Source organism: Micropterus salmoides, unplaced genomic scaffold (genome assembly GCF_014851395.1).
Source record: "Micropterus salmoides isolate LMB-PRFRI ecotype aquatic unplaced genomic scaffold, ASM1485139v1 Ms_hic_scaffold_2556, whole genome shotgun sequence".
Lineage (NCBI taxonomy): Eukaryota > Metazoa > Chordata > Actinopteri > Centrarchiformes > Centrarchidae > Micropterus > Micropterus salmoides.
In genome coordinates, this window is record NW_024041769.1 from 1 (window position 1) to 22,155 (window position 22,155).

General features: G+C 38.2%; 2 long non-coding RNA genes across 2 annotated transcripts; both read right to left on the minus strand.

Annotated features, from left to right (window-relative positions):
* Positions 1-5,218: 5,218 nt before the first annotated feature.
* Positions 5,219-5,799, minus strand: LOC119919126. Its single transcript, XR_005447620.1, has 3 exons — positions 5,738-5,799; positions 5,404-5,491; positions 5,219-5,279 (listed from the first exon to the last, which is right to left on the minus strand). It is a non-coding gene; the product is annotated as an uncharacterized LOC119919126 (long non-coding RNA).
* A 9,738-nt stretch (positions 5,800-15,537) lies between these two features.
* Positions 15,538-20,042, minus strand: LOC119919125. Its single transcript, XR_005447619.1, has 5 exons — positions 19,982-20,042; positions 19,649-19,736; positions 19,477-19,525; positions 16,064-16,170; positions 15,538-15,965 (listed from the first exon to the last, which is right to left on the minus strand). It is a non-coding gene; the product is annotated as an uncharacterized LOC119919125 (long non-coding RNA).
* Positions 20,043-22,155: the final 2,113 nt, after the last annotated feature.

A 22,155-nucleotide genomic window follows, 5' to 3' on the forward strand; every position in this document is an offset into this window, starting at 1 on the left:
CTGCAGGTCATAGTCACTGAACTGCCCTCCACTATCTCAGCAGAGGGACTCACTGACACAGAGGGAAGCTTTGGAGCATCTGGAGGAGAAAACAAGAACACATTTAACATTTAATTTCAGTATGAGGTTGAATTTTCACAGTGGAGCATTTTAAATGGACAATATTTCATACAAACTCAAAGTGGAGGTGCAGACACTTTATTACTAATGCAAAGAAGACGTTTAAAAGAGAGTGGTAATCTTCATGTCATGTGTGTGTGTGTGTGTGGTTTGAGGGTCCATCTAAGGCACATATTGGAAAATACCGAACTAGAAGGATCTATAAATAAAAGAGGAACAGATGTCTTCATTTTACACTGAACTGTCAACATAGAAACACAATAACCTTCATAAGATGTTGAACACTTGGAACTAAATTAATAAATATTCAGATAAAAATGTTACCTGTGACAGACAGAGTGACTCCAGGTGAACCAGTATATTTCCCATCTGGTTGGTTTGTTATGAACCTGAACTTGTACTCAGCTGAGTCGCTCTCTCTCAGGTCTGTGATTCTCAGAGAGCAGAAGTTTTCATTACAGGTATACTCGACACGACCTGAATACTCTGACTTTGTTTTCAGATTCAACAACGGTTCTTTATCTTTCAATTTAGTAAACCAGAATGTTTCCTTAACTTTAGTATGACGGCCATTTATTCTGGATGGGTATGTGAGGGTGCAGCTTATTTCCACTGTTGATCCTTTTAAGGCACAGATCTGAGTAGAGGTGTAAGTCACTCCCCAGCTGTTCTGGCCCTGAATCACTGTAACACAGAGCACACCAGGAATTACAACCAAAATAAACAACTGCATTTAACAATAACGTTAAACATACAGTGTGTAATTCCTGGCCACATGCTCCAAACAAAATGGAGGTAGCATTTCACCTCCTTCTTCCCCTCAGCCAGGCTACTCTCTAAGTGATTGTGCTCCTCTGCTCTTTTCTATTCACAGCTGTTTATGTCTCCCTGGGAAAGTGGGCGTCACTTCTTCTGCAACAATGAAGTTGAAAAGACCATCACCTTGTGTGATGATCTGTGGGGAGACGCTTTTCTCCTGCCTGTAGGTGTGTCTGCTCCTCTCTGTTGAGGTGGTGGCAGTAGAAACGAGAGGTCGAGGAGCGCGACAGAGAGGGAGAGCAGCTCATGCAGCGTCGACAAGCTACTTCTTTGTTGTTGGGACACAGAAATATTTGTACTTCCAGATGTTTCAGATTTGAGGATCTCAACAAAATGCATCCATAGGGCTGTTTTGTATTATTCTTTCCGACACTGACCAGTAGTGTTGTAGTACACAAGACCGGTCTTGGTCTCAAGACCACCTTTTGATGGTCTCGGTCCCCTCTCGGGATTGGCTGCATTTGTTCTTGTTCTCGACTCTGGATTATTTCAAGACCAGTCTGAACTTTGGAAATATCAATATATTGCCTGAATGTTGTCTGATTTATTTGTTAATATACTAACTTTTGATGTAAAACGTATTGCTTCAAATGCAACCAATAACGCTAATTAAAAACGGAGTTGTTACTGTTAATGGCTGTCACCCCTCCCCGCCCTCCTTCACACGCACTCACACAAGAAAGTGAATGGGGGAGACAGGCGAAGCTGTGGCTTTCTGGGAGCAGGAAGATATGTCAGCAAAATCTTCGTAATAACATTTAGCTGCATAAACCATAAAGAATGAATCTGTCAAACAGCGTCCAGAAGAAAACACACAGCAATCTGTTGAGGGAAGTAGCTAATGAAGTTAGTTAGTTTGAGACTGAGGACAGGGCATGTGGTGACAACTTGTTCCTAAGATACAATTTCGCTTGTGATAATGAGACAGGCCACAAAAAGCTACGTTGCTAATGTGTAAGTTAAGTAACATCACCGTTAGCTACTGTCAGCTGCACACAGCTCCAGACATTAAAGCTGCACTCTGTGGTACCGCTTCCTCATTTGTGTGAGAGAGTTAGCTTTGAGATGTGACGGCAGGGAGTGGAGACCAAGTAACACTCCTCCACTTCTATGGAAAATGTACATATTAAATAGGTTTCTCTGTATGGCCATAAGCACACGGCACTTTACTTTAAAAGAGCTAATTTTGAGTTTGAATACACAGTTGCAGATCAAAATGAAGGATCAAATACGGAAGACAAGAGTAACCTGAAAACCTAATGCTTGCACAAAAAATTGTATTATGTAATAAAACAATAATGATAATTAAAGTAATTTTCCTCAATAACAATAATACAAATGTTTAATAAATGTTTGATTTTATTCATTTGAATCACAAATGAATTCACACTTAATTTTACTATTAAGATATTTAGTTTCTTGAGGAAAAGGGACTGAATTTTTTTTAACTTAATTTAACTTGTGCATGTTTGTTGAAAAAACCTCAGATTTGTGAAGTGATCCACTGTTTGGCATCAAGTGTTTGTTCTGACCATAAAGAATAGTTTAAAACCACAATTACCATCTGCCTTTAAATATGAAAGAAATAAGAACTAATTTGACATTTATTGTGTTCTTAGTGTTTGTATGTGGGTGTTTTAAAGGGAATGTGGATCTTTTAGAACAATTAGAGAAGTACAGTACCTGTGATCTCGTTCCACATTTTATTATGTGTCATGTAATGTGGGGAACTGGTCTTGGTCTCGACTTGGTCTCAGCCCCTAAAGGTCTTGCTCTTGTCTCTGTCTATATAAACTTTGTTCTTGGTCTTGACTACAACACTACTAACCAAAGTAAGAGGAGAAATACTGTATCAGTTATGGGAGAGTCTGTGCTTTTCTTGGTCAGTTCTCTCTGTTCATTGTGTGGTCAGGTTGCTGCGTAAGTGTGAAGACGAAAAAGAAATGCAGAACACTGAGGTGTGAGAGGAACTAGCAGGGTTTGGTGCAGATGTATGAATATTTGAGAGAAGTTCGTCTGTGATGACTTCACTGTGAGACCAATATACCTCCAAAAACTATACTGTGATAAAAGCAGCTGCAGGCTCAGCTATAGAGCAAATTAAACAGGACAATTTGTTTTTAAAGAGTCACAATTAAAAACCACGATATTCTCAGTTTACAGCATGTAAAAGTACTTAGCACACAGGTAGCCTACTTTTTGCAAAGGACAAAGCAAAAGAAGTTGGCCACAGCAAACTTTCTAATATCCAATAAAATGTACACAAACACAAACAACTATATTAAAAAATATTAACATCTGGGGAGTTTCCACAACTGTAAATTAAAACTAATGTTTCTAGCTTTTCTGGGTTTGCCTTTCACACAACTCTAAGCCACTAATTTCTACATGTGACCTTCAGCCTACTTTTACAAGACCCGCATTTTCACATATTCCCTCTTTTATTGCAATGAATGTAAGTTTAGATATTCAGTACCTGACACAGAGAGAAGGAAGACGACAAATCCTCTCGCTGCTGCAGTTAAACTCATATTTGCTCCTCTCATCTCTCTGTGTGGCTTCAGAGACAATAAAACATGTCAGCAGATAAAATAATGTACACAGGAGATATACAGTATCACTCACATCAATAAACAATTCTACTTACAGTGAAGAAGGACGCTGTCTTTAAAGATACCTTTCCTCTGTGGTCAGTGAGCAAAAAACGGATGTCAGGCTGTTAGACAACTAGATTTCCTTCCTCTTTAGATTACTAATATACATGATGGGCTGAATGCAACATCACACAACAACACCCACATCAAAAAAGTTTGACATTTTACAACTATAAATAAGAGAGAATAAGTATTTTAATAATAAATAATATTACTGTTGGTATCAAACCTATTTAAGAAAAGACCATTCAAAAAAACAAGCGCAAAAACAAGAGAGGTGTTTAAGTTGGTTTGATGCTCACTTGACACTTCCAGTGCATCTTTAGACAGTGAAATAACCTTTATACCAGTATAAGTTCAAAGAGATGGACTGCAGAAGTATGGGATGCAAAAAGTGTAAGAAAAGTAGATCAGAAACAATGAATTACATTTTGCAGCTCTCTCACTCACAGTCATTCTGACTCTGTGTCACTGTAACACAGAGCACATCTGACAAGATGCTGCTGGAGGTAAGACAGAAAATATGTCTTCTTGTAATTTGGGTGAAGTGACTCTTTGAAACAGGCAGTGGAGGGAGCTCTCAGAGTGAGGAAGCCTGAATGTGCCACAACAAAGGTTCACCACTAGAGGGCAGTGAAACATCACAGATACTGAATCAGGACGCTGAAACATTTTACCATCCATCACTGATTGTTAAATCAAATTGTAGTTTACTTTGGCTTTTTATTTTCAAATTTTAGTATTGAAACTATTTGCATTTTAGCTTTACCCTGGACATTCACTTTATTTAGTATTATTGGCGCAGATTAAGTTCACAAAGTGTCAACAGCTCACATTGGGGAGCAGCATATTAGATATTGCAATAGCAGCAAACTTTTGATAATTGACTTATTTTGGCTGAACAAAGACTCATAATTAAGGTGTTGCACAAACTATCGATGATGGGCTCTTATTCTGAAAGGCTTCACACTTAGTGAACCTCGACCTGCTCTGCTTCCATGAATGACCCCATGCACACAGAAACTCGTCAGGATTTTCTGCTACATGCTGCTGCTGACTGTCTGTGCTGCTGACTCCACCCTGCTGCTGCTACTGAGAACTGAAAAGGAAAACTTTTGGAGTTGAAGGTAAATGGATCCACTTCCTCCACAGACTCGCTCTACTGTGATGCTTCAATGCCGTCCTACCATGAGGTGAGTCTGCTTCAACTGCAACTGAAGAAAATTACATAAAACTTGTGTTAGAGTTTTAAATTTAACTGTAAATCTGAAGTCGGCCTGTTTTATTTGATGCAGGAGGCTCTAACCTGACTGGACTTCACACCATGTCTTCCTGCTGCTCTGTGTCTTCTGTCTGTGCTGCAGTGACGCTCTTAAATTCTGAGACACTGACATACGCAGGATCAGAGTCTAACTGATGGGAGAGACGACAAAATGAAGCTCAATGAAACCTGCATATAATTAGATTAGATCAAAAATGTATTCAGTCACGTTTACAAGTAAACGTATTACTGGTTTCTACTCAGCAAGTTGTATTTCAAACATAAATTCACTTCACACTTTCCAGAGCATTTATGAGCCAAGTTATTATAACTGTGGGACATTTTGTCAACAGGACCTCTCTCTCACCTCTATCGTCTCTACAGGTTCATTTGGTTCAGAGGTGGAGCTCCGAGTTTTCTTCTTCCTGGATTGAGTCCAACAACAACAAATACAAATGTAAACAATAATGAAATTCAAAACACTAAAATTAAAAGAAGTTTGAAGAATAAAAGAGCGGTGACTGAACTGATGGATTGTGATTGTTTTACCTCGTCCACAGATTCAGGAGAAGCAGAGGAATCAGCATCAAGACCACCAGAGTCAACCTGATGATATTCATTACTATTGTTGAATTCCCTAGAAATAAAAAAAAATATATATGCGATATACCTTACTTGTACGATTAGATTGGTAAGTCATTTTGCCAGTTGATACTGTCTGTAGTCACAGCTACAGAAAAACAGTCTAGAAATGCAGACAGAAATTTTATTTCCGTTGTACCAACTATAGGAGTGACAATGTGTTGGTTTTTACATATTAATATGTGAATCAGGTCTGGTGCAGTAAACGTCTGTGTATACAGGTGAATGTGGAAAAATTTACCTGCCACAACAATCAGATGTAAGGTGGAGTTATGACGTCCTCTTCTGTTCTGGGCTTCACAGTAATAATTCCCACTGTGTTCAGCTCTGAAGTCAGTGATGGTGAAGTTCTGTCCTGATGCTTTTGGTGAGTCTTCATTCTCCTTGTACCAGGTATAATTAGCTGCTGGGTTAGCATCACTGCTGCAGGTCAGAGTCACTGAACTGCCCTCCACTATCTCAGCAGAGGGACTCACTGACACAGAGGGAAGCTTTGGAGCATCTGGAGGAGAAAACAAGAACACATTCAACATTTAATTCAATATGAGGTTGAGTTTTCACAGTGGAGCATAATTTACATGGACAATATTTCATACAAACACAAAGTGGAGGTGCAGCTTGATTTCCTCCTTTATCAGAAACTACATGGGTTCCTGTTACCATGGATACAAGTTGAACACTTTGATACTGAAGCAGTGGACTAAAGACTGAAGGAGAGTGGTAATGTTCATGTCCTATAAGAGGTTGGCTTAATCATTTTCCTTCCTTCAATTGTTAGACGATATATACTGTGTGTGTGTGCGTGTGTGTGTGTGTGTGGGGGGGATTCACATAAGGCACGTGTTAGTTATGCCAAACTAGAAGGATGTTTTTATTTTTAAATCAAACAGAAAACCTAAAGCACATAAACATAAAGACACAAAATGTCCAACAGTCCAGCAGTGCTGAAGACAGGAGACCAAGCAAATGATCCTGGTTCAGTGTCTTTGGACACCACCATGTCTACTGATGACCTCTAGTGGGTAAATAAGCTAAATGAGTGCATTATTCATCATCAACGTCCACAAGAACACTTGATTGGACAGATCTTGTAACACTAATCACTTAAAAATATCTGACTTCATCTTTTCACTCATGTGTTTGTGTGGATGGATCAGAATAAGTTAAAACCTGGACCCATGAAGTGTTTTGCACCTGAAAGTAAGGAACAATATTACTGAATAACACATTTACCAAGAAAAGTTAATTAAAGATACAAGAACAGATAATCAGGGAATTTCTCTGATGATGCACAAGTTTTATCTGATCCAGAGAATTTAAAAAGTCTTAAGACAAGATAACAAATCCTGTTTTAATATGTTTTCATTGTGAGTTATTTTACAGTGAAGACAGAAAATAAGAGTTAATTATGCAACATGTCTACAATCTCATGGGGAAATGATTTGGTTTTCATCCAGTTCTACAATGAATCACCAAATACCACTGAGTTACATGCAGTTAATGTGCAGTACAATAGGTTAAAGGCTCCACCGGATGTTTATTCTTTTTTTCTGTTTTTTATTTTATTTTATTTTTTGTCTATTAATATACACACACACACATGTTACTGTTTCATTTATTTATTTTATTTAATTACATATATTTTTATTTTTTAACACACACACTTATTTATTTATTTATATAATTTGATGCATTGGCAATGTTATTACATTCATGCCAATAAAGCTAATTTGAATTTGAAACTCCACTGCTACTGCCAGTGAAGCATCCACTTGGCAGGAGAGAGTGGCTTTAAGCAACGTTTTGTTGTTTTGTAAAAGCACTGGATACTTCTCTTATAAATGCCTGTGTAAAACAGTAAAGTTAGTTCAAAAGTTGGGAGAGACTTGCTTTTCTTTTTTATCTCAGCCAGTGGCGTAAAACCATACTCGTTGCTGCTGTTACGAATATGCTATTAGTGAAAATGTTGGGAGAGACTTGCTTTGTTTTTTGTTATGTTTAAATATATCCGTAGCCTATAGCCTACTGTACAGCATCGTCTGGTCTTAGAGCCTGCAGTGTTTTCTGTTCGTCTGGTTGTTGACTCCTTAGCTTAATAATTGTTCCAGGAAAGTGGATTTATTTCTAAAATGAGCTGCTGAACAAGTTTTCCCTTTTTCACTTTTAAAGATGGTGGGTGTGGAGGCTTGAAAGTGATAGTAACATAATGAGTAACGTAACTAGTTACTTTTAATACCCAGTAATGACTAAAGTAGTATAATTACTTTTTAAAGGAGTAATAAGTAAAAAGAAACTGATTAAAACTTCTGAGTAACGTGCCCAACACTGCCGCTATACCGCATAGACTGAAATGTCGCGAAGACAGAGTGCTGCTTTCTGCCCTCTAGCTGCGTGCTGCATCTCTGTGATGACGTTGCACAGAAACCTGTCTATAGATAAATGATGTCATCTAGCATTACAACATCAGACAGACAGACATCTAAACTGTGATGTGGCACGATTTTCAAAATAAAGAATCCTGTGCAGACTCCCGATCATATATTAACAAAATACACAGTTACAACAGACAAAAAAAATAACTGGCCTACTTAACCATGGTAGAAGCACAAAAGTCAAGGACAACTGAACAAGTCAGCAAAATGTGGCAGGCAAAACACTCTTATTCTGAAATGCTCTATGTGGACTGTGAAGCCGTGCAGAGAACGGAACTAAACCGGTTCACAGAGAGCTGTTTTTGGTAGTAGAAACACACAAAATGACAAATTAACAACACGTCAACAATGTGGGGCAGGCTAAACGCTCTGCTGCTCAAACATTTCCAGTGTGAGTTGACGCCAGGCAGAGGACGGACAAAACTGTGTCAGTTCGGCTGACGCCATTATCCCACACGTTTTGCTGTAGTTTCATTTGTTGTTGTAAAATGTATACATCCTGTGCCCACTCTGATTGGTGAGCGGGGATGTACCGGGACTGAGATTCAGCCCGGGACTTTCAGACGAAGAGGCCTTTTACGGGAGCGCTGTTTGGGGGTGCAGAGAAATATTTTTTCAATTCCCTGCAGTTTATGTATTTCTGGTTGACAATCCAAAGGCCTTTAATGGCTGTACCATCTCACAGAGAGCCTGAGAAGTCTGTCCATGCAAACACTTCATGATGAGGTTTGTGTTTTCAAATGCTCAACATGTTCAGGTCTCTTAGGACGTGACAATGAAGTGATCTAATGGGCTTCTTAATATTTTTAGGGCACGATTGTATAATCCTTCCAATGCTTTAATCACACCTATACCTGCCTGTGACCATGAGGTAACAAGTGTGAGAAAATCATTGTATGAACAAATGTTTTGGCTGCATCAAATGTTCAGCAATCACTAATTAATTTGAATAGATACAAATTTGCTTTCATAGCTCTCCCTATTTTTTTAAACATGTTTATCAAAGTTCAAGTGAGGGTCCAGCATTAAGCCTAGATATTTAACTTCTGAAACTTGCTCTATATGTTGATTATGTATCTTGACATCCAATTTTTCGGGAGGTCATTTATAAATAGACTAAAGAGGATTGGACCTAACACCGACCCCTGTGGGATTCCTGTTTTACACTTAACAAAACACTACAAAAGATCATGTTTTGTTTTGTTAATAATGACACACTGTTCATGATTTGCAAGATATGATTAAAACCAAGCCAAAGTTTTTTTTTTGAAAAATCTAACTTTGAGAGTTTGGAAACAAGAACATTATGATTAACTGTATCAAAGCTTTTTTGAGGTCCAGAAAAACTGTTGTCGTGTAACAAATTCAAGACTTGGGCCAGATAAGAAAGCTTGAACTTTTACCAACATTTTTATTCTCAACAAAAACAGACACCAATTAGAATACAAAAGTTCCACCGGAGTGCGTCAGAGATCGGTGCAAAATAGAGCCCCATTCTGTTACCAGATCAGAGACCCGAGTCGACATGAAAACCATGTAACGACTGACTTTCACCTCCTTTTGGACCTCCTTTTATAGCTCTGTTTCTTGGCTTCACATCATCTCTTGGCTCTCTTTCCTACTGCACCTGGATCTGGGAAAGTCCCTGACTGCCTGCTCCTCCTCTCTGTGTCCTTTGCATGCCCTCTGCTTGATCATGCCATTTCATCCATAACCTGACTTTTGTGGAATAAACTGGTGTTGTTTGTGCTCTGTGCTAGAAACAGGACATTCTTACTGTGATGGACTACATTGATGTATGTTTTGTAATACAATTTTCACAAACTCTGCTTCTTTATTTTCCTTTGCAGGTGTTTTTGATGCTGCCTCCCACTGTGCTTGCTCACTCACACACATGTGCTACTGCTGAGCCTGGGCAGTTAGATACAGAAAGGAGCACATACACTCAGAACTATAGAGTTTTAACACTGTGATCTCTAACTTTACACTATAAAATAACACTTTAAATGATAACAGTGTAGACCACCATTGCTCTAGTAATTAATGATAACAATTTAGGCTATAATGCTAAAATAATTCACAACACTGCCCCCACAAAGTTTCTTACGAATGCTCACACAAACATACACACTCAGATACGTAATGTTTTTAAAAATATAATCAATAACTACAATGCAGTCCCATAAAATAGAGAATTCTTTGTGTGTGTGTGTGTGTGTGTGTGTGTCTTTCATAAAGGAAGGATCAAATATCCAGCCTCAGCCTGTGATGTGCGGTAAGGTGCGCTAAGTTAACGTTACCTCAAGTTTACAGAGAGCGGATCCCTGCTTAACCTTGCCTGTACGCTTTATTCAACTAAAAAAAATCAATTTGTTGGTGTTTTTTCTGATTGGGAACACGGCGATCGTCTGTGTGAGAAAATCACAGAGCACTGTTATTAATGTTAGCCTTGCTTCGGCGCTCATCTGTCACTAGAAGCTGTGAACCTAAACTAGTGCAACAGTCTTTCGTGTTTGTGTGCGAGTTATGGAAGAATCTTCTTCATATAACTGGATTAGAGGTTGGCAGTATGTGTTTACATAATGCCAGGTGATTTACAGTAAGCACGGATATGTATTGATATTGTTGCTGCTGGTCCAGGAAAGCATTGTTTCAATCATGTGGTATCAAATCCTGTATGATGGAGGATGTGTACAGGTGTTGATCAGTGTGAATCCTGTAGAGACGATATTGAGAGCTGTTGTGTATGTACGCTATAATACCTTTTCCTAAATGGATTATGTTAAAAAAAATTAGATTACAGTCTCAACAACTGAACATGGAAACAACTGCACATCAAATATTTGCTAGAACATGCAGAGAAAGTGAGAGAGAATAAGCATATTCACAACCAGCACTCTTTAGCTACAGGAAACCATTTCTCAACTACTACATGACTGTCTACAATTTTAAGATTTCACACCTTTGCACATTTGAAAGAGTAGCTAGATAATGTTAATGTAATGTAATTGGTTCTGTATGCTCTGCTCACTCTGGTCAGCTGATTGCTTTGTTATGTGGTGGATTTGTGGTGCTGTTATCACCAATCCTGTATGATGGAGGATGTGTACAGGGGAGTTGCAGAGCACCTTCCGGTGACACTATGCGGTACATATACACAGTCAAGCCACACAGGGGCGTCACACCATCATGTATGATTGAAAGATCTGTCTCTCCGTTTCTTTTTTAATAGTCATTAATCGGCTGTTAGAAACGCAGATACCAATTTACATGGAATTAGCTCATATTGGCCGATAATAGCGCCCAGCAGATAAATCAGTCCTGTATTAACTTGAGGTGTTTCCAACAAATAATAATTCAAAATCTTGATTGTGCGCATGTGTGTGTGGGTCGGCGGGTGGAGGCCCTAAAAGACATTGTGCCCAGGGGCCTCTGACTTCTTAATCCGAGCCTGCGAATGATGCTTGTGATTGACAAGAGAGTCTGTTACACAAGGATGACAATGGAATGAATTTGTAACTGCATGACTGTTTAAAACGAGTCAGATGCTCTGTATAATTAACCAACTTTTTAATCATGATTATCTCAAGTAATTATTGGTAATTAGTAATTAATTGAAAGCAAGTAATTGTTCAGCTCTACTACCAATATGATTTGGGGAAACTTACCCCGGACAAGCTTCAAAATCCTCAATTATCTGACCAATTATTTGGAGTCTTTGTCATAAAAAGTTCCTGAACCTGAACTGGAACAGAGAATTTTATAAGGTGTTTATCATATTATAATGTTATGAATATTTGTTTCCTCTGGGTGTTTCTGCTTTGGTGCGTTCATCTTAAAATAACTGCAAGTACAGCTTACGTCTCAACACACAAGTTATCCAAAATGAAATGAATAAAATGACATTTTACACACTTTACTGGGATAGAACAGTGGTACATAAAATACTTGATTGTTCTGTATGTAACCCAGAATAAATAGTATACTGGGTTAAAAGAGTTTATTATAAGTAAATTTGATATTAAAAGTCATGGAATATTGATGGTAAAAATATGGTGATGTATTTTTGTTAAAACTGTTGTATGTTGCACATGTTATTTGATAAATAACTAAAAGATAATGTTTAGTTAAAAAAACATGTTATGACGAGTTAATGGGTTGTATATGCAACTTGTCTATCTGTGGTGGTTGTGCTGGAGTCTAGGAGTCGGTTTTGATTGGGTGATTCGAGTGGGCATGAGGGGAGTGCATGAGCAGGTGCGGGAGGGGCGAGGTGAGTGTGTGAGCGGAGTGATGGACAGAGACGAGGAAAAAAGAGTTCGGAGAACTGTGTTAGCTTTGCAGACGAAGTAAAGTGAGAAGTCTTAACTAACGTTCATACCAAGCTGTGGGCTAATTTCGGGATTGTCTACTCGACATTCTGTGCTGGGATTATGTCTGCTAGTTCGTGGGAAGTCGAAGAATCCACCGAGGAGTCTTGATTGACTGTTTCACGGGGTATGTAATGCTAGCTAAATAAAGCAGCACAGTAGGCTACATAGTACATTCATTGGAAAAGTGAACGGACAGTATATCTTCAGTTAGCTAGCAAAGCTAATTAAGTGGACTTATACAATGTTTTCAACGAGGAAACGCTGAAGAAAACCAGATAGCGCTCTGAGCTACCAGGCTGCTCAGAGTTTCTCTGGCCACGTGGGAAAAGGACGCCGAAGGCTCATCTCTTGCTCCTGTCTGTCCCGCTCATGGGCATCGACACTTCGCTCCAGTAGACAGTGACTGACTAAAAGAACTCAGGGCCCTGCCCATACACACTTGCTAGAGGGTAGGAGCGCTACATGTATCATTCTTCTCCCACGTGTTACCTGTCTGTTCTAATTATTTAAAGCTTTATGTCTTTTCTGAATAAAAGCAGGGTGAACACAGGCACAGAGAAGTCCAAACACAAAGTCTTGCTCAGTTATACACAGTCAAAAGAGACCCAAAATCATAATTTACGTGGCCAGATTGGAAATCTTTCCAATATCCAATTCACTCGAACTTGCCGTTGACGCTAGCAAACATCTTCCCTGGGCTTCAGACTCTGGTCTGGAAGATGAGCAGGAAAGCTAACAGCACGTTTTTTGGCTGCTATGTAACGTTAGCTACATTTATTGGAAGTAGCCTAATGTTACTAAGCCGCATGTCTTGTCCAGGGTTGAGGACATCAGGTACAAGCTTATGGGCCTTTCAGACACACCGTGACGACGGCACCGCTGTGCTATAAATCCTATTATTTATTATTATTTACTTGCCAAGCTCGCTTGTGCACACACGGCAGTCAAAGTTCAAAATGTGCATTGTGTCATTTAAGACACAAAAGACAAACATGCACAATCCTATCTATAATGACTCTGAGGTAATGTGATCAGGGTTTCCCTGTCATTATAAGGTTTAGGTGAGGTGCAAAACAGCTTGAATACTGTGCCATGAATATAAAATCATTGTGCAGTGCATCAAAATTCCCCAGTACATTTCTTTAGCAAGTTTAGCCTTTTGGGTGTTGTTTATTTATAATCTGCTCTAGCTTTTCCAACTTCTTGAGATTATCAATATACATGATGAGCTGAATGCAAGTTAGCAAAATAAAGTTTGACATTTTACAACTATAGAGAATAAGAAAATAGTCTTATGACCTGTTGGTATTAAACCTGTTTTGCTGCTTACCACTGACACAAGAAAAGACCATTCAAAAAGAGAAAACAAATTATGTTTTTAAGCATTATGTAAAAGTTGGTTTGATGCATCACTTGACACTTCAAGTGCATCTTTAGACAGTGAAAAAACCTTTATACCAGTATGAGTTCACAGAGATGCAGAAGAATGGGATGTAAAAAGTCACATGCTGAGCTCAGTGTTTATTCAGTATAGAGAAACATGTAAGAAAAGTAGATCAGAAACAATGAATTAAAATCACAGAAATCAGAACGTAAATAAACTTTGTCTTAAATTACATTTTGAATCTCTCTCACTCACTGTCATTCTGTAAGTGACAGTGATACAGCAGTGCTGAGAAACATGTCAGAGAGAAGAAGGATTAGACAGAATGAATGATAAGGAAATGTTTTTTAACAATTACAGTTTGCAACTCACTCACAGTCATTCTGACTCTTTATCTCTGTGTGAACTGAGGCAGGATGTCACACAGTCTGCAGGTGCAGTGAAGGAACAGGAATACATTGAACCTGTGAATGAGGCTGTTTTACTGAACTTGATGAAAAGCAGAGTTAATTATAAGAAGGGAAAACAATAATTTATGAATCAGAATGTTTTTTTCCTGGTTTCTTTCTTCTCTGTTCACTTTTCAGTCAGGTTGCTTCTCTTTGCTGAGACATACAGAACACTGAGACCTGAGAAACTCACATGCCTGTTAGTGTTTACCAAACATGAGCATGTAACACATAATCAAGTGGACTGGTAGGATCTGGTACGGACACACAACAGTGGTATAATGATGTTGATTATGAAAAAAGTGTTTTAATGACTTTGACTTATTTAGGTGGTTCATTTGGTTAAACTGTGTGTAGAGATGTCCTAGATTTAAATTAGTATTAAAACACAGAGAATGAGTCACCTAACATTTGAAAAAACATCCAAACCTCACAGTAACAACTTAAACTCAATGTATGGCTAGAGACCCCTGGAGGTAAGAGAGAATATATATCTTTTTATAAGTTGGATGAACTGACTCTTTAAAACAGACAGCGAGGGAGCAGAGAGATGAAGCCTGAATGGGCCACACTGAAGCTTCCCCACTAGAGGACAGTGAAACATCACAGATACTGAATCAGGACGCTAAAACATTTTACCATCCATCACTGAATGTTTACTCAAATCTACCTTTGTTGCTTTATTTTCACTTCTACACAAAATTATTTGCATTTTAGCTCGTTTACCCTGGACATTTAATTCATTAAGTATTAGAGGTCCAGATAAAGTTCAGAAAGTGTCAATGCAGATATTGGGGACCGACATCTTTGACATCACAATAGCAACAAACTTTAGATTTTTGTGATTGGTTTTGCATAAGCTATCAATGATGGTCTTTTATTCTGAAAGGCTTCACATTTAGTTAACCTCAACCTGCTCTGCTCCCATATATGACACCAAAAATGGACTAAATTGACATTTGCAGCTCAAAGTTAGGTTAAGCTCCTCTTCATTAAACTGTCTGTGCATCCTCATATCAGCAACATCCCAAATCATCTATTACACTGTGGCACATTTCATCCTCATAGTGACAAGAACTGAGAATGTGAAGAATAAGCCAAAGCAAAAGAACACATTTTAATTTTATTTAAAGCTGGTAAATAACATTATGTTCTGAAAAATTAGCAGACAAGCTGAAATCCAAACCTTTATCACACAAATGTTTCCAACTACAGAGTTGTCCAACAGGTCCATCACTTGTTGTGGAAGCTGGCTGTTAATTTGAATCAGCCACAGGAATTCTTAGAAAAAGTAACATCTAGCAAAGTGTGCTACTTGCAATGTGTGAAATAGTGTATATGGAGTTAAATGTGATGCTTTCAGTTCACTGTCTCTGTTTTGAACAGACTTCAACCAGGACAGGTGCAAACACAGAAGTTGTTTATTTTGTTCAGTTCAAAATAACATTTTCCATAAAAACTTCACAGTTCAGTCCTCACATTCTGTAATATAACTAACTAATATAACTAACTGGAAATAATAAGCTTACATTATAGTTTAAGCAGTAAGATAAGTCACAGACAACCTGACTATCCGCTGATCTAAACAATAAATCACGTCTGAAACGTCGACATGATTCAGTTCAACCTGCCAACACCACCTTCTTCTAAACTTTCTGCTACATGCGGCTGCTGTCTGTGCTGCTGACTCCACCCTGCTGCTGCTACTGGAAACTGAAAAGGAAAACGTTTGGAGTTGTAGGTAAATGGATCCACTTCCTCCACAGCTTCGATCTCTGCGTTGATATTTCAGTCGTCCTACTTTGTTTCCATGAGTCTGGTTCAACTGCATCTGAAGAAAATCACATAAAACTTAAAGTAAAGTTAGAGTTTTAAATTTCACTGTAAATCTGAAGTCGGCCTGTTTTATTGGATGCAGGAGGCTCTAACCTGACTGGACTTCACACCATGTCTTCCTGCTGCTCTGTGTCTTCTGTCTGTGCTGCAGTGACGCTCTTAAAGTCTGAGATGTTCTCATACACAGGATCAGAGTTTAACTGATGGGAGAGACGACAAAATGAGGCTCAATGAACCTCTTTCATTAAACCTGCATATAATTAGAATTCATAAAACATCAAATCAGGTTTAAAAGTGAATTATTTTTTTGACCAAATGCTTAGCCTCTCTCTTTTAAAATTACAAACAATAATGATTAAACTAATAATAATAATATATATTAGTGTACAATCTAGTCTATCAGTCTAGTCTGAGTTTCCACTGGTTGTCCTCAGTTTGTAGTATGAGGAGATAAATTTTGCTGCCATGATTTGGCATTTGGGCATTTTCCAAAGTAAATAAGAGAGTTTCTGTCTGTCTGATATAATTGTATTATAATGAACTTGAGGTAGATTTGGGAAATGTTTGGGAAGTGTTTTTCTTTTAAGGTTTTATATTTAGGACATGAGGTTAGAAAGTGCAGCTCTGTCTCAACATGTTCTCTGTCAAACTGGGAGCAGTCTCTCTTCTGGTAGCCCTTTTCTTTGGCCAGGCTGTATGTTGTCAACACTTTTCTTAGTTTACTGTGCTCAGCTAATTTGCCAGTGTGAATTCTCTTTTTAGGGTCAGATAACATTGTAATTTGCTTTGTGTTTTGGTTGTTTCTTGCCAGTATTCAGTATATTTATTCTTTTTGCTTGTTGATAATTTGGTCTGCTTGAGTTGGTGTTGCTGTCCTGAGGCTGTTGGGGACTTGTTACTGCAGAGAGCCTGAGGACCAGCTGGCTGATGGGACTCTTCTCTGGTTTCAGCTCCTGGTATGTTAGGGCTTTGTGATGATATGTCTGGGGGTTAACTGATTTTAAGCGATTGTAAAATTTAATTATTGGCCGAGCTCTGCTCTACACAGATTATTTGGTGTTTTTCTCTGCACCTGTAGGATGCTCTTACAGAACTCGCTGTGGAAAAAGATTCTACAATTGTTTTGTCCCATTTGTCAAATTCAATATTTAGTTGTGGTCCCCAAATTTCCCTGCCATACAGAATAATGGGTTATAGTTATTGCATTGTGAGAGAAAAAAAATTAAATTGTAGATTTTTATATTAGTACTCACTATATTTAAAAATATGTTGGTCACAATGTAACAACCAGTTGTCCGACTCCTCTGGACACTGAAATATAATTTAACTTAACTAGCAGGATGGACAGTATGTGTACGGGACACAGTTAAACACAGTTTAGCTTAAACCTGCTGTTCTCATTGCTCAACAAGTTAGGTATTAATGACACGCAACTAATTAACATTACTCCGTTACTAATTTAGCTAACGTTACGTACACTGCAGCCAAAACCGTTCTTTACAGACCAGTGTTATATTTCAGTGTCCAGAGGAGTCGACAACTGGTTGTTAAAGTAGGACGCTGGTGACCACGGAGGAGCTGAGGCTACTAAAGTAAATCAGGGATGTAAACTAGTCCTTTAAAGCAATTGAGGAGACATTTCTTTTGGATTTTAATGTGTAAACGAAATGTTTAGTAATTATCCAGAATTTACACAGAAAAAAGATGCATCAAGATGGATCGCTGCCCTCTGAATTGTAATCAAATCGAATTGTGAGGTGCCAAGAGATTTTCATTCCTACTGCCCAAACAGTATTCCCATTCAATTACTTTAAAATGTCTTTTTATAGGCTACGTTTTGTGAAGTGGTTGTCTTTAATCGTCCACTGCATCTGTTAGGGCCTGTCCATAGGCTCGCCATTCATCTGTGACAACATCTGAGCCTCTTCTTACATGATGTTGGTCGGCAACAGGTCTTCTCTTCAGCGATCTTTCACCACCCTGACAACGACTTTTCTTGATGTAATTATGTTGTGTTTTTGTGCTAAACTGCAAAATGTTCGAAATTCATACAGATTGTTCATAAAGTGAAGAAACATAAATAAAAGTTGTTTTCCTGCGCAAAATGTGTGTCACTTTACTTAAAGCAAACAATTACGTGTTAGAAGGTCTTATAATTAGTTCATATTATGTCCACCTGTAATATATTATACAGGGATAGATATTTTAACACTTTACTTAAAGCAAACAAAGACATGCTATATAACATTAAACATTACTATAAGCTATTATTCCATTTTATATCACTAATTGTAAATGGTGACTAAAGTGTATTCATAACGAGGCAGAGTCGGTGGTTATAATGTGTTATGGAACATGGTCAGAGATTCTTGCATTGATATAAACTGGTATTACTATTAGTTATAAAACATTAAATCAAAAGGTCATAATACATTATGAACTTTGCTATAGCGCCTAATGCATGTTTGTAAGTGATTATAACAATTGTTATAATGTCTTATGGACACATTATATCGTGTTATAAATATATGTATAAGTCATTATAGCGATGACCTTCATAGAAAGTGTTACCTTATATACTTGTACTTCTATACGAAAAAAGAAATTAAAGACTATGTTGGCTACTTGTTTTGCAAGCTGGGTTCGCAGTCACTATCCCGACACATCTTATGCCGACATTCAGGCAGCGACTGAAATCTGCTAAACCTGTTGTAAAGACTGTGAAAAGATGGACCAACGAGTCAAAGCTGGAGTTACAGGTCTGCTTTGACTGCACTGACTGAAGTAGTTTTGAGGCTGCAGCCACTGACTTGGACGAACTAACTGACACTGTGACATCCTACATCAGTTTTTGCGAGGACATGTGTGTGCCGACTAAAACCTTCCGCACATACAACAACCAAAAACCCTGGTTCACATAGAAACTCAGGGAGCTTCGTCAGACCAAAGAGGAGGCCTTCAGAAGTGGGAACAGAGTCCTGTACAACCGGGCCAGGAACACACTGATTATAGAGGTCAAAGCAATAAAGAAGAGCTACGCTGAAAGCTAGAAAACAGTTTCATAGCCATGGTTCAAATAGGCTATCCCTGTTCTAGTGTTCAAGTCCCACAGATTAACACATTTCCTGTGGTTTTATAATGGTTAATTTCTTCCTCAAGAATAGAGAAAATATCTGGGTTGTAGTAGGGGGATTCTAATTAAGGTATATAGATGGCACACATGTAGACATGTTGCTCAGCACAAAGCATCTTTTTGTTGATTTTCAGAAATATACAAGATTCTTCTTTTTTAATTTACTGTAATGTTCTGGCTCAGTTCTGATTTACACCATATAATCATCTTGTATCACTATTCATTTAGAATTATATATATATATCATGCTAAACTATTATCATGTGATATCTTTAAGAGGTCTCTGATCTTCTACCATGTAGCTACATGAGGCGAGAGCAGGTTTAGCATATGTAATATTATTTGAGGTCTTTTGTGTCTCTCTCTCTCTCACCTCTATAGGTTCATTTGGTTCTGTGGTGGACCTCAGAGTTTTCTTCTTCCTGGATTGAGTCCAACAACAACAAATACAAATTTTAACATGATAAAATTCACAAAACTAAAACTAAAAGAAGTTTGAAGAATAAAAGAGCGGTGACTGAACTGATGGATTGTGATTGTTTTACCTCATCCACAGATTCAGGAGAAGCAGAGTAATCAGCATCAAGACCACCAGAGTCAACCTGATGATATTCATTATTATTGATGAATTCCCTAAAAATACAGACAGATGTAAGGTCCCTCATTAGCAGGATTATATGAATAAATCACTTTGCCAGGTGATTCTGTCTGTTAGTCAGTCAGTCAGTGTGATCCACCTCTGACATGATGGAGGAAATGCAGACAGGACATTTTATTTTCTTATGTGAGTGAGAATGTGTCGATTTTTACATATTAATATGTGAATCAGGTCTGGTGCAGTAAATGTCTGTGTATACAGGTGAATGTAGAAAACTTACCTGCCACAACAATCAGATGTAAGATGGAGTTATGACGTCCTCTTCTGTTCTGGGCTTCACAGTAATAATTCCCACTGTGTTCAGCTCTGAAGTCAGTGATGGTGAAGTTCTGTCCTGATGCTTTTGGTGAGTCTTCATTCTCCTTGTACCAGGTATAATTAGCTGCTGGGTTAGCATCACTGCTGCAGGTCAGAGTCACTGATCTGCCCTCCACTATCTCAGCAGAGGGACTCACTGACACAGAGGGAAGCTTTGGAGCATCTGGAAAAGATCAAATAAATGAACAAAAATGAGGACAGATTTGTGTTGTGCTGAAATGAGTAATAGTTTTGAGTGTGGAAGCATCTGAAACTTTGGAGATGGTTTTGTGACTGGCAGCAGGCAGAGTTGTGTGTTGTGGCCTTTTGAGTTATACTCATTAAAATCTTAGAGGAGACCAGAGGAATGTCCCTCATACAAGTTTATGAGTAAACAGAGGTAAGTTATATCACACAAGAATGTTGCAATGTGTTGTAAATACTGCAGTAATGGCCCTGATTGACTATCGAAAAGCAGAGTTGGATATACAGGTATATACTTAGTGATATATTACTGGTTAGTACCAGATAAGATACACTTTATGTCATTTATGTTTTGACATGTATTTGTCACAATTCTATTTAAAAGAAACATACAAGTGTTTCTACTTTACTGCAGATGACTGATGATGATTGGACTGTTATTTAATTACATGGGGTTCAAAACCTTAGCCCTTCCTACAATCCAAACACGTTTGCCTCTTAACAAAATCCAGTATAGTATATGAACATACAGGTACATCTCAGGTACAAATTAGAATATTGTGTAAATAAAAGATTTTTTAGACATAAAGTGAAAAACTAAAAGCCTTTTATGTTTTAATTTTCATGATTAGCAGCCTTCAGAAGATTGTCAAGCAAAGCCGATTCAAGAACTTGGGGGAGTTTCACAAGGAGTGGACTGAGGCTGCAGTCAGTGCATCAAGAGCCACCAGGCACAGACATGTCCAAGAAATGAGCTACAATATAACAGAACTAATATTCTAATTATTTTTTTTGATTTCCATGAGCTGTAAGCCATAATCATCAAGAGTAAAACAAACAAAGGCCTGAATTTTACTTTATGTGTAGTGAATCTAGACTACATTCACTTTATGACTTCAATTATGGGGAAAAAATAAACCTTTTCACAATATTGAAATTTTCTGAGATGCACAAGTAATTTTGGGGATATAGAGTCGATAACAGGACAGAAGCCTGTGGCCACGCCAGATGTTGGATGCTGGATGTTGTATTTGTGTGTGAGCATCTGAAACTTTAGAGGTGGTTTTCTGGATTACTGAAGGTTTGAATCCCCTGAACATCTGTGCAGATCTGGGAGACCAATTGTAAATAAATCTGCCTCTTCATCATCTACTGTAGCTGCTCAGTGAACTACAGCAGCAGACTGTGAATGTGAAACAGGCAGAGCTGAAGAAAGTGCATGATCAGCAAAACATTTGACTGGATAATTAAGCTTTAAAAAGTTGTCATTGGCTGCTTGAAGCCTTTTAAATTTGCTGTGTTTTACTCACATTTCACATCAATAAAGACTGATTCAGATTTCTTCCTCCCCAGCTCGTTCTCAGCTGCACAGTAATACTTTCCAGAGTCAGAGGACTGGATGGAGCCGAAGACAAGCTGTGTTTTTGTATTGCGAGGATGAAGGTGGTTTAGATTGCCTTTCTCCTTGTACCAGGTGTAAGTAGCTGCTGGGTTAGCCTCACTGATACAGGTCAGAGTCACTGAACTGCCCTCCACTATCTCAGCAGAGGGACTCACTGACACAGAGGGAAGCTTTGGAGCATCTGGAAAAGATCAAATAAATGAACAAAAATGAGGACAGATTTGTGTTGTGCTGAAATGAGTAATAGTTTTGAGTGTGGAAGCATCTGAAACTTTGGAGATGGTTTTGTGACTGGCAGCAGGCAGAGTTGTGTGTTGTGGCCTTTTGAGTTATACTCATTAAAATCTAAGAGGAGACCAGAGGAATGTCCCTCATACAAGTTTATGAGTAAACAGAGGTAAGTTTATCACACAAGAATGTTGCAATGTGTTGTAAATACTGCAGTAATGGCCCTGATTGACTATCGAAAAGCAGAGTTGGATATACAGGTA